Genomic DNA, 13,042 nt, shown 5'->3' with positions numbered 1-13,042 from the left:
AATAACTTTTTTTCTTTAGCATTCAATATCATCATCTTATGATTTTGTTTTGTGGTAGTTATTTGAGTTCATCCTCACCTTCTCTGATTCTGTTTTTTGTTTCTGTTTTTTGTTTCAAATTCATTTTCTTTTTTAGTTAACTGTGGTTATTTATTTCACAGTTTGTTTCCATAACTCAAAATTCGCATTCTGTACTTTTAAATGCACCTTTAAATTCTTATATTACTGAATTAAGTGCTTCTTAAATTCTTTTATGGTGGGAGGTACTCTCAGGGAGATTTTTTTCTTTCCTACTTGAGTTTATAAACAAACATCATTGTTTATTTGTCTGTTACCTGTTGAATTTTCTCCCTTCCTTCCTTCCTTCCATTTTCTTTCATAATATGTATTCACAGTTGTCATGTAATTATGACTACAACTAGGACTGGGAATCATTTATGTTAGAGAACTTAAAATATAGATTTAGTTAGATTTTTAAAAACTATATTGTATTTCACTTTATTGATAGGTGACTGTGTCCTTTTTCCAAGGGGTAGAGTGACACACTCAAGTTTCATATCACTTCTGATTTTACACTGGATCTACCAAAAATGTGAAGCCCCTGGGTGTGTTTTTCCACCCCTACTAGGACCTTCAGATTCTATTGTATTTCTAAACCCTTCTATATTCATATTATCTCTCTCTCCCTTCCTTCTTTCCTCCCTCCCTCCCTCTCTCCTCCTCATTTCTGCCTACCCACCTATCCTCCCTAAACAGTGGTGCATTAGTGATTGTGTATGGGAATTTTTTTTTGATTTATCATGTTCCCCTCTGCTATTTTGAAATTGTATGGCAGAGTTAGACACTACATCAAGGCCTTCCAGAATGATATGAGATTTTCTTTGACTTCCATGTTTCTAGAGTTCATGGCATGAGTTGAAAGTCTTTTCTTTCTTTGGTTGCTGTTGGTGAATTTTTTGTGTGCGTATCTGTGTGTGTGTGTGTGTGTGTGTGTGTGTGTGTGTGTGTGTGTGTGCATTTCATTGGATATTAGCTTTAAAACTTCAGTAATTTAGTTTCACTCTGCCAACTTTTAACAAATGATTTTCATTATAATATTTCTTAAATAGTATAAAATTAGCACATTAATACTTTCTGTGAGTCTTGAAAATTTATACATTAATTTTTAAAAATCTACAAATTCAACAAAATTAAAATTTAGAATAACAAAATGCTATGGCCAGTGTTTTATTCTGAAGTAATATTGTTGCTCAAAATGTGAATATAATGCTGACTGTCTTTGATTTTGGTAAACAGAGACTGTCTAGGTCCAAGAAATGGCTCAGTTCTCCCACTTCTTTTTTTCTATTTAAACTATGGTCTTTCTTTGATGCAGACATATGCATTAAGTGTCATCCCCTGTTTTTCACTATGTTACAAGTTAGATGTCACAGCCAATGTGAATACTGATCTCACTTGGCAGTGTTTAATTGTATAGAGCTCTAGGATAGGAGTTAAGAAATCATTTCTTTTTTAAATTTCATTGAAATGGAAATATAGCACTACAGAATTTGTATAGACTTCTCATATACTCCAGAGAATGTGTGTGCCAGTAATTTTTTTTTTAAGCCTTTGTACCTCTAGAATCGTTAAGCACAGGTACCAAGGCAGGTTGATCAACAGACAGTTCATCTGAATCGGGAGGCATAGAGCGGTGCTCCACTGACTCATAGCCTCCATTTGCAAATATGTGCTACACAAGTCAAGTGTTGATGAGAAAAAGAAAATAAAATTAGCTGTAAATTGACATTCAGTCCCACATAGGAGTTTAAGACTTTCACATTCTGAAGCATATTCTAAGGAGTTTCAATTTACAACTTGAATACTTTCTTTTTAAAGTCCTAGATCCTTTAAATTTGTTAAATCGGTGTTTTCATTTTCAGATCTGTATAATCAGCAACATCTTTGCTCTGTAAGGGGAAAGTAAAATCCCATTGCACTAGTGTCATTTTTGATGTAGTTCTCAAAAAAAAAAAAAAAGAGCAAGCATCAAGCATCAAGGAAAAAATTATGCTACTTTTGAGTCTCTAATTTTTCTGTGAATGAATTGTAATGTAAGCAAAGGGTGAGGGGAAAGTGGCATATGCTCTTTTTCCAGAGGAGTGCCTTAACAACAGATGAGAAGTCCCGTTTAAATGCTGACTACGGAAAAACTCCAGTTGTTTTTTTCTGCAGAGGCTATGTTTGCTTATTTTTGCTGAGCTGCCAAAAGGAGAATATCTAAAAATAATTATTTCTGCCAGTTGAGCAATTAATGGGGGCTTTACCAAATGACAATTTTATTGAATGGCATTAGACAAGATGAATTAGTTTTTTTTAATTAAATGGCATTTCAGTATTTCAAGGACTCCATGAATGCCTCGTGAACAGTGTTCATACTAAGTTAGGGAAAACAGTGTTTTTACTTTTCCTGTCGATAAAAAATATAAATACAATTATTTTTCTATCAAAATCAACAACTTACTATGTATCACCTTGCTTTGCTATTATTTCATGTTTGAAATTATTACAGAATGCAAATTAGTGGATATTCATTGTTGCTGATAGACCTAAACCAGTTGTTCTTAAACTTTTGGTATGTTATAACTCTTCTAGGGATCAGTCCTTCCCCATTCTGCCGCTGCCCTTGCTTCCATGAGACTTGCACCAACAGCAGAGTCTGTAAGAGTTTTGTTTCTCAGCACACTGATTGACCCGGTTCCCTGCTTCTACCACTCTTCCCTATTTGCTGCTGAAGACACATGGAAAAGAGTGAGCTCTGGCATCAATAAGTATCCTTACAGCGGACTAAGAGATAGTAGTTAAATAGATCCATAACATTAATTAACTGCGGCTATGTTAGCGACACATGTGCCAAGTTCTAGAAATCAGTCAGCTTCTGCCTTTTTCTCTGATTCCATGTCACCCATCCCTAGAACCAGCTCCCTATCTCTTCTAAACCTAGTGCTGCAGCTCTTCAGGGCTCAGTCCTGGGTGCTTCCTTGTTCTCTTAGTGATCTCACTGAGTCCCGTGTCTTTAAAGCACCACCAATATGTTAACAACCTCAACTTAGAAAACTACAGCCCAGAGCTCTATCCAAGCTCCAGTCCATTTATGTACACCACAGCTACTTATCTCTACTTGCATGTCTAATATTCTTAGACCTTTAAAAACTTGAAATCTCTAAAAATGAACTCCTGATTTTTCCTGATAAATCTGTGCCACTTGCTGATTTTCACATCTCAGTTAATGACAAATGATAATAATAATGACTTAAAAACGAAACATTTCAGTGTCTTAGTTGGATTCGTTCTCTTATACCACACATTTAGTCTGCGAGGAAGTTGTGCCAGCTCTATCTTCAAAATACATATAAAATCCATACGTATTTCACCACTTCCATTAATACTACACTGGTTTGGGCCATCATCATATTTCACCTGGGATACTGCAATTATTTCATAATTGATTCATTTCTTTCAGCCCACGCTCTCGCTACTACAATCTATACTCAGTACATTGGCCAGAACGATCCATTTGAAATGAAAGCCAGATAATGTCACTCCTCTAATTAATACCCTGAGATAGCTCAAGATTTTACTCAGAGTAAGTCATTAAAGTCCAATTTAATTGACTCTCTTCTGTGACCATCTTGCTTATATCTCTCACTCTCCCTCACTGTACATCAGATACACTGTAATCTTACTTTTTTCTTAAACCCAGAAAGTAACATTCCCATCTTACTGCTTCCTTTATCTGGAATACTGATCTCCCAAATATCATGTAGGCTATCTCCCTCCCTCATGTCCTCTAAATCCTTCTTTATCTTCTTTTCCGTGAAGCCTACCATGACCTCTCAATATAATACTTAATATTGCATTCTCTTCCGAAATCTGCACACAGCACCCCATTCTCTTTTTCTCTGATCTACTTTTTCTTTTTATCTACATTCTAATACACAATGCATTTTACTTATTTCTTATATTTGGTATTTATTTTCTACTAGCCTGCTAGAATGTAAGCTCCTTAAAGGCAATGAAATTTGTTTGTTTGGTTTCTAAGTAGTATTAGTCACTTTTCACCAATCAGCATATTCTCTAGAGAGAGCGTTCTGACCAGCTAAGTTTCCTCCTTTCCCCTGAAAGTGAGTTTGTCTACAGTTGTAGAGTCAACTGACTCAATTCATCAGACTGATTATCTCATAAGAGGCCATGCTGCATTCAACGTTCTCTTAACCCACTTATCTCCAAGTTCCCATTCACCACTTAACACATTTTAGTGACATAAATAGTGGGGGAGTTTAGATATGTAATATTATTAATTATATCACTACATTTCTTAATGTTCAGATTCCCTCTTGGTAAAAGGTATATGCTTTCAATATATAATTATAGTTTATGCTAATTTCACATTTAGAATTTTACAGTGATATTTATGCATGACCCATGTATGAAAAGATATTATTAAAAGTTTTTATTCTAACTAATTATTTTTACTGTCATGTATATTTTACATTTTTGACAAAAGTTTTAAAAAATTTAATGATGAACTCAGGCTGCCTATACAATGAGATATTTAATGAAATGAGTTGTAGCAAAAAAAACATATTCTATTCAAGAGTAAACTAATGATGTACTTAATTTTTGTTTTTTCTTAAAAGCTTGGGATTTTAAAGCACAGTTCAGTTCACAACATTACATAATGCTATTTGGCAGGCAGAATTTCCATAGAATTGGCAACTTCAGAAACTTTAACAACACAATAATTTTAGAGTACTAAAAATTTTGCTCACTATTTACTAGGAAATGGTAACCTTAATATTTCATAAAATGAAAGGCTATGAAATTGTATCACTGTCCTGCATGGAGTAAATAAGGAGTTGTGTTTGAAATCAATCTGTGGCCTACTTGCAAGGGGCCAAAGGATATGAGAATGCTATAGAGCAACAGGTGCCAGCTTCTTGCCAACTGACATGTCACTGGATGTCAGCCACAGCACAGCAAATCACACTAGGAATCGTAGCTCACGTTGGCTGGTATAAAGGAAAGACAGGCTGCATGTTTATACATATTTTTCTTTTCTAACTGTAACTCCACCCCTTCATCTTCCCCCAAATTTTTAGCCCTCTATAACTACATAATGGTTGAGAGCTAAGGCTATAGAATTTGAGGAGGAAAACAAAAGTGGGCTGATAAGAGTGACTTTATATATCTTTACCTGCTTTGATTGGAAAAATGGCCCAAGGAATAGGAAGAAAGATATTTATCCCATGTTATAGGGGAGGGACTATATTTGGAAAGAGTAGATGGCCCAGTGTTGCCAAGCTGTAAATAAGTGGAGCCATGACATAGAGCTAACATCCGGTTCTTTTAACTTACAACCCAAGGCTCTCTGTACTCTGCCGCAAAGTTAGAAGGCTGAACAAGATGATTCCTCAAGCCTTCCTGTGCTGAAAACCCATGATTCTCTTATTATATTCATAAAGAGATGAAGGAAGCCATGGCTTCAAAGGGTAACTAAATAGTGGGAGCAGCAAAAATAGGAAGGCCTTCATATGTTCATATGGCCCAAATTATAGAGTTTCTATTCCAAGAGAGTTGCTTGGAGTTCTGAACCTGTTACATATGTCATTGAATCGTATGTCCATTGCATCTACTAATGCAGCTGGATGCAACTAGATAAAAAGCTCTTTTTGATTTTGATTCTTTTTTGGAGACATTATTTCTAAAGGGTAGATACTTTTTTAGGGAAGAATAAAAAAATTATGTTCAACAATTATGAATGAAAGTCCAATTATTTATAGTAGGATATTTAGTTAAGATTGAACTACTTAGTACCCTGTTCATGACACTGATTTTTCCTCTAATGGGCTAATTGTCTTAAATGTATATTACTAGCTAAAAGGCAAAAAAAACAAAAACAAAAACAAAAAAAAAAATCAAGGCCAAGGTAAACCCATTTCCTGCACTCCCAAAACAATACTAATATTTTCCCAATGGTGCATTTGTAGAAGCAATAAATACCAGTCTTTAAACATCATACTTAAAGATCAGATGACTGAACTCACCATTTTATAAACAACTGACAAGAAGAGATCATTCATTGGTCAATGAGGTTAACTATTAGTCCCAGCCCTAGTATCTAGGTTCTCTGACTCCCAGATGAATTTTCTTTCTAGATTACCATTGTGATTGCTATTTTTTAAAGGGTGGGGCAGTTTTGTTTTTTGGGGGTTTTTTTTGGGGGGATGGAATTGGGGGAATGCAACAGTGCTGGGGAATTAGGGGAAGAGGAACAGACAAGTTGCTGTCCTTTTGTTCTTCAGTCTAGTTGTGGAGGGCATTGCTTCACTGGCCCAAGTTGGCACCATCATTGCACTCTTCCCCGGGCGAGGCATATCAGTCGCCGGCTTCTGGATGGCCGCTCACTGCAGCTGCTGGCTGCTCACGCTGGCTGCTGGCTACACACGGTAGCCCATGGCAACCCACTGCAGCAGGGGCTGCAGCCTACTCCATCGCCGGCGACTCACGGCAGCCCAGCTCCAGGTTGAGCTGTTTGTTGTTCAGCATCTTAGCTGTGGAGGGCAGTGTCACTGGCCCTCATATATGGGATTTGAACCGGGGCCCTCTGGCATCCCAAGCCAGTTCTTAATCATCGCGCCACTCGGCTGGCCCGTGATTGCTATTTTTAACAGAAGAAAATAATATTTAATGTTCAGAGTGATTCTTTTGCTAAGTAACCATACTGTGCTCCTTTATGAGAAAGCTTATCAACAACGTTGGAAATATCATACCCCCTTTGGACAAATTAACAAATCTACAAGGCTTAGTCAATTGACTCACAACTAAGGGGATACAAAAAAGACAGCAACTAAGTACCATTAAATTTTCCTTTTCCTTCTCTGGGACTTGCTCACTTAATGAAAATATTTAACTTAGTTAAAAAGCAAAACAAAACAAAACAAAATAAAATCTTCATGGCAGTAAGTTAAATAAGCACGTACTTTCTTTGAACCCAACCAGAATGTTTTATTCATTGTATCAGCATTCTAAATACACGCCAATTTCATTAGGGTAGCATTAGACTATTTCAAGGCTATTAGCCAAACACTGTGCAACTTAATATACACACAGCCTGCTTTATATTTCAAAGATTGAGTTCAAATGAGGTTTAGGTTTTATTTGGATTAGATATTTTCAAATCTTCATTTCTATCAAGATTAAATAATCTTTCCATATCACATTTTAAATTCTTATTGCTTTTAGCATCCCCACATGTTAAGAGAAATTTAACATGTATCCCCACTGTATTTTGAGGGTCCTATTATCTATTAAAACTCAGTGAAATGCAATGAAAGTTTATTTGGTTAAATACTCTGGTAATAATACTTATTATAGAAATGCAAACTAGATGGAAAGATATATCTATATCTACGAATAGGAGACACAATTTCATGTACTCCAAAGCATGGCACAGGAAATGGGATTGCTTATTTAATATGCACTAGTAACTCAAAAGTATTATTTTGGGGGAACTACCTGAACTATAATAAACACTCAACAAAATGTTAACTATTGTGATTAAGTGTCTGCATTCCCAACCAACCAACTTTCCAAATCCATTAATTTGTAAGGAATTATATTAGATTTCAGTTTCATTTTCATTTCTATGATTACTGTAAAGGGGACACTAAAGAGAGACCAAAATCTTAGGGTCACTAAAAGGCTTAGAAATTTTATTACATAGACAACTGACAAATATTGCCTATTCCCAAAGAATGTTTTACTACTACCCAGTCAGGTTGATAGCTTCAGCTTTGTATTTCAATTTATTGTGTCTTCTGGCTAATAGTATAGCGAGTGTGCTTGACTCTGTTTCCTTGATATGATTTAACTTCATGAAACCCATGTGTATATGTTATATTTTTGCCTACCACAAAATGCAGTACATCTCTTGATAGAATTTTTGGCATGCAAAATAATGTGTTTAATTTAATGGCCTTTAAATTAAACTATAGAACTACATATTGTTTTTTTTAAATAGCAAATTATAATAGACTTATTTAATTCTGTTTTGTTTTACTTTCCTTCGGAGTGGCAAAATATCCAGTAGCACGTATAAATATTAGCAAGCAAAGCGTTCGTTGTTCGGGGCCTTTGGGATAAATAGGGCTTTCTCTTACCTTTGGGAGTTTTTATTTCATTAGTAACAACTGCCATTCAATAAGTACCTTCAAATATGCAGTGTCTTTCCTCAGTATAGTAGACTAGGCTGAGAAGAACACACAACTTCAATCCCCACCACCCATCATGCCAAATATATATGTCAGATCAAATAATTTTAAAAAGTACTTAACAGAAGTTTAAAAGAAACAAACACAACAAAAAAAATTAAACTACCAAGTAACAAAACAGAGAAGACATCAAGGTAGAGCTGATGCCATCTGTCAGAAACCATAAGCAAAGGGTGTTAAATGCAAATTTAGTGGTTGGGACCAGTCTTTAATGTATCGGGAACAAGAGGCAGAGCCTTACCACATACCATATCCGAGAACTGCACAAAATACAGCTCCTTGAAAAACTGCTCAATAAATGCAAAGGTGATTAGAAAATCTCCATCATTCAGCCTACAGGAAGGAGCCACTCAAAGTTCACGCTTGCAGGAAAGGTGGGGGTGAGGACTGAAGATCACAAAACTATATCGTGAGCTGAAGTCATGTCCAAATTCACACTCCTCATGAATTATAAAATACAAACAAACAAGTAATATGAATTTAGTTAATGTTTAAATACTAATTATCAAAAAATACTATTAAAAATATATCACAGTGGTCCCATTAAAAGTAAATAATCCAAGACTCATGGAATCACTTTTACTCTCATTGACAGATACACATAAAGCCATCTGGAAAAAAGCCCACAATAAAAAATTATTATCACTGAGGAAAACCAATTGGATGTTTCAACTTTTGAACATTCACTATTTATTTTGCCTCTCATAATTAAAACCTGTCAAAGAGTTTTCTTCATGGTGGATAAATTTAAACATCTACTTTGCTGAATGGAGTTAAAAACAAAATTTAAAAAGTCCATCCCTGCTAAACCACAAATGCTAAATTTCATTTTATAATAACAAAGCCATCATTCATTTAATTAATTATGCCTCACCTTATTCCCAAAGCAGACATGAAGTAAATATAATGATCTCTAGAGTATCGCTTCTATCTTTTATCAGACTTTAAAGAATTTAAGAGTATTTTTACAGTCAGCACATGACTATATTCAAAACATTGTAGTTTTGAACCAAATAAAACATACTTCGAAATTTACCTTCTTTAGTAAAATGGTGGCATTAAGAACATGTGTATTTAGGGGCCGGCCGAGTGGCTTGTTGGTAAAGAATTGGCTTGGGAGCGTGAGCTCTGAACAGCAGGGTCACCAGTTCAGATCCCACATGGGCCAGTGACGCTGTGCCCTCTACAGCTAAGATGGTGAACTACAGGTCAACCTGGAGCTGAGCTGCTGTGTGTCGCCGCGATGGTATAGGCTGCTGTGGGGTGGCAGTGGGATGCCCTGAGCTACCGTGAGTGGCCAGCAGCCAGCATGAGCTACCATGAAACGCCACTGGCTGGCGAGCGATTGCCTCACCCGGGAAGAGCGCCATGATCACAACACCTATGTGGTCCAGTGACGCAACCGTCCTCCACAACTAGACTGAAGAACAAAAGGACAGCAACTTGTCTGTTCCCCTTCCCTAATTCCCCAACGCTGCCCCACCTCCAATTCCCCAATAAAATCTTAAAAAAAAAGAATATGTGTATTTAGATTACACATATAAGTGAATTTCACTTAGCATAATGCCCCCTAATTTCATTCATATTTTTACAAATGACAGGATTTCTTTTTTTAAGGCTGAATAATATTCCATCATGTTTGTGTGTATGTATGTTTGTGTGTGTATATGTATATGTATGCATATACATTTTCTTTATCCATTAATCTATCAAAAAACACTTAGGTTATTCCATACCTTGGCTATTGTGAATAATGCTACAGTAAACATGGGCTATAGGTATCGCTTCGAGATAATGGTTTCATTTTCTTTGGATATATACATAGAAGTGAGATTTCTGGATCATACAGTAATTCTGTTTTTAATTTCTTGAGGACCCTCCATACAGTTTTCCATAATAGCTCTACCAGTTTACATTCCCACCAACGGTGTACAAGGGTTTGCTTTTCTCAGTATCTTTCCCAGCACTTGTTTATATCTTGTCTTTATGGTAATAGACTTTCTAACAGTTATGAAAAGGTGTGAACTGATATCTCATTATAGTTTTGATTTGCTTTTCCCTGATGTTTAGTGATGTGAATCACCTTTTCATGTTGGACATTGCTATGTCTTCTTTGGAAAAATGTCTATTTAGGCGCTTTGCCTATTTTTTAACTTTCATGTTGTTGTTTGTGTTTTTTGTATGATTTTGTAATTGAGTTGCAGGAGTTCTGTATCTGTATTTATTCTGGCAATGCTACCACTGTTCCATGTGTTCTTGGAATCCTTTTTATAATTGACTTTAGAAAATGTATCATCTGACTATAGAAAATGCATTATATAATGATGGGTCAAAGGACAAGATTTCCTGTTCAATGCCTTGTCATTTTACTCAACGTAGGGTTTTTGTTGTTGCTGTTGTTGCTTTGTTTGTTTACCCCCCATATCTGCTTAGTTATTATTTGTGCCTATTTTAGAGTTGGTAATTTTAATTAAAACTTCATGGTTCTAAATATCAGGAAGATAAGTATTTGCTGTGATTTATATATATATATATATATATATATATATATTTTAAGATTTTTATTAAAATATGGCTAACATACAATATTATTTTAGCGTGTGGTGTACATCATAGTCATTCAACAGTACTCACCTGGCATTATACAGAGTTATTATCATGTTATTGATGTTATTCCCTATGCTAAAGAAGTGATCACCATGATAAGTTCAGCAATCATCTGACACTGTACTATGCTATCACAATATTATTCACTATATTTCCTATGCTGTATATTATATCCCTAAGACTTATTTGTTTTACATCTGGAAGTTTGAACCTCTTATTCTTCTTTACCTTTTCTCCCTTTTTTGATTTTTCAATTAAAGTTGACATTCTATATTATTTTATATTAATTTCAGGTGTATAGCATAGTGGTTAGACATTTATATAATTTAGGAAGTGATGCTCTGACTGACTAGTACCCACCTAGCACTGTACATCGTTATTACCATATTATTGACTATATTCCCTATACTTTACATCCCCATGACTACTGTGTAACAACCAATTTGTACTTAATCCCTTCCCCTTTTCACCTACCACCAACACCCCCTCCCATCTGTCAACCATCAAAATGGTCTCCGTATCTATGAGTTTATTTCCTTTTTGTTTGATTGTTTGTTTTGTTCTTTAGATTCCACTTATAAGTGAAATCATATGATATTTGTCTTTTGGTGTCTGACTTACTACACTCAGCACAGGACCATCTAGGTCCATTCATGTTGCCACAGATGGCAAGATTTTGTTCTTCTTTACATCTGAGTAATATTTCATTGTATATATGTACCACCTCTTCTTTATCCATTCATCCATTCAGGGATACCCAGGTTGCCTTCATACCCTGGCTTATGTAAATAATGCTGCAATGATCATATGGATGAGCACATCCCCTCAAAGTAGTATTTTGAGTTTGTTCAGATAAATACCCAGAAATGGCATTACTAGGTCCTTCTTTGTCTCCTGTTATAGTCTTTGTTTTAAAATCTATTTTGTCTGGTATAAGTATTGTTACTCCAGCTTTTGTTTGTTTGTTTGTTAGTTTCCATTTTCATGAAATATCTTTTTTCATCCCTTTACTTTCAATCTGTGTGTGTCTTTTGATCTGAAGTGACTCTCTTGTAAGCAGCATATATAAGGGTATTGTTTTCTTATCCACTCAGCCACCCTGTCTTTTGATCAGAGCAGTTAATCCATTTACATTGAAAGTATTGGTTTGTCAGAAAAGTCATGATGCATTTTTGCAACGAAAACCATAGAAAAAAATGTGTCATGATTTTTCCAACAACCTAATAATTGTTGATAGGTATGTAGTTTTTGCCATATATATATATGTATAAATCTTAAAAAATCCCTCTAAGTTTCCTTGTAATACCTGATTGGTGGTGATTAACTCTTTTAGCTTTTTCTTGTCTGGGAAGCTCTTTATCAGTTCTTCGATTCTAAATGATAGCTTTGCTGGGTAGAGTAATCTTGGTTGTAGGTCCTTGTTTTTTATCACATTAAATATTTTGTACCATTCCTTTCTGGCCTGCATGGTTTCTGTTGAGAAATAAGCTGACAGTCTTATGGGAGCTCCCTTGTAGGTAACTAACTGCTTTTCTCTTGCTGCTTTTAAGGTTATCTTTGTTTTTTACCTTTGACATTTTAATTATGAATGTGTCTTGGTGTTGACCTTTTTTGGTTTATCTTGTTTGGGACTCTTTACAGTTTCCTCGGCAAGTTTTATGTCATTATTTTGTCAAATAGGCTTTCAATTCCTTGCGCTCTCCTTTCTCCTTCTGGTACCTCTAATATGTAAGTGTTGGTATGCTTGATGTTCCAGAGGCCCCTTAAACTCTCCTCAATTTTTTTAGATTTTTCTTTTTTTCTTTTTGCTGTTCTGATTGGGTGCTTTCTGCTACCTTATGTTCTAAATCAATGATTTGATCTTCTGCTTCATCTAATCTGTTGATTCCCTGTAATGTATTCTTTATTTCTGTTATCATATTCTTTATTTCTGACCGGCTCTTTTTTGTTTTTTGTCTCCATTTTTTATGTTTCCTACCTTTTGTTGAAGTGCTGACTGAGATCATTGAGCATCCTTATAACTAGTGTTTTGAACTCTGTGTCTGGTAGATTGCTTGTCTCCATTTTGTTTGGTTCTTATTCTGGAGCTTTGTTCTGTTCATTTATTTGGAACATATTTTTTT

Source organism: Hipposideros armiger, unplaced genomic scaffold (assembly GCF_001890085.2).
Source record: "Hipposideros armiger isolate ML-2016 unplaced genomic scaffold, ASM189008v1 scaffold_1233, whole genome shotgun sequence".
NCBI lineage: Eukaryota > Metazoa > Chordata > Mammalia > Chiroptera > Hipposideridae > Hipposideros > Hipposideros armiger.
The sequence above is the reverse complement of the archived record's forward strand: the minus strand, read 5'-3'. Positions refer to the sequence as shown.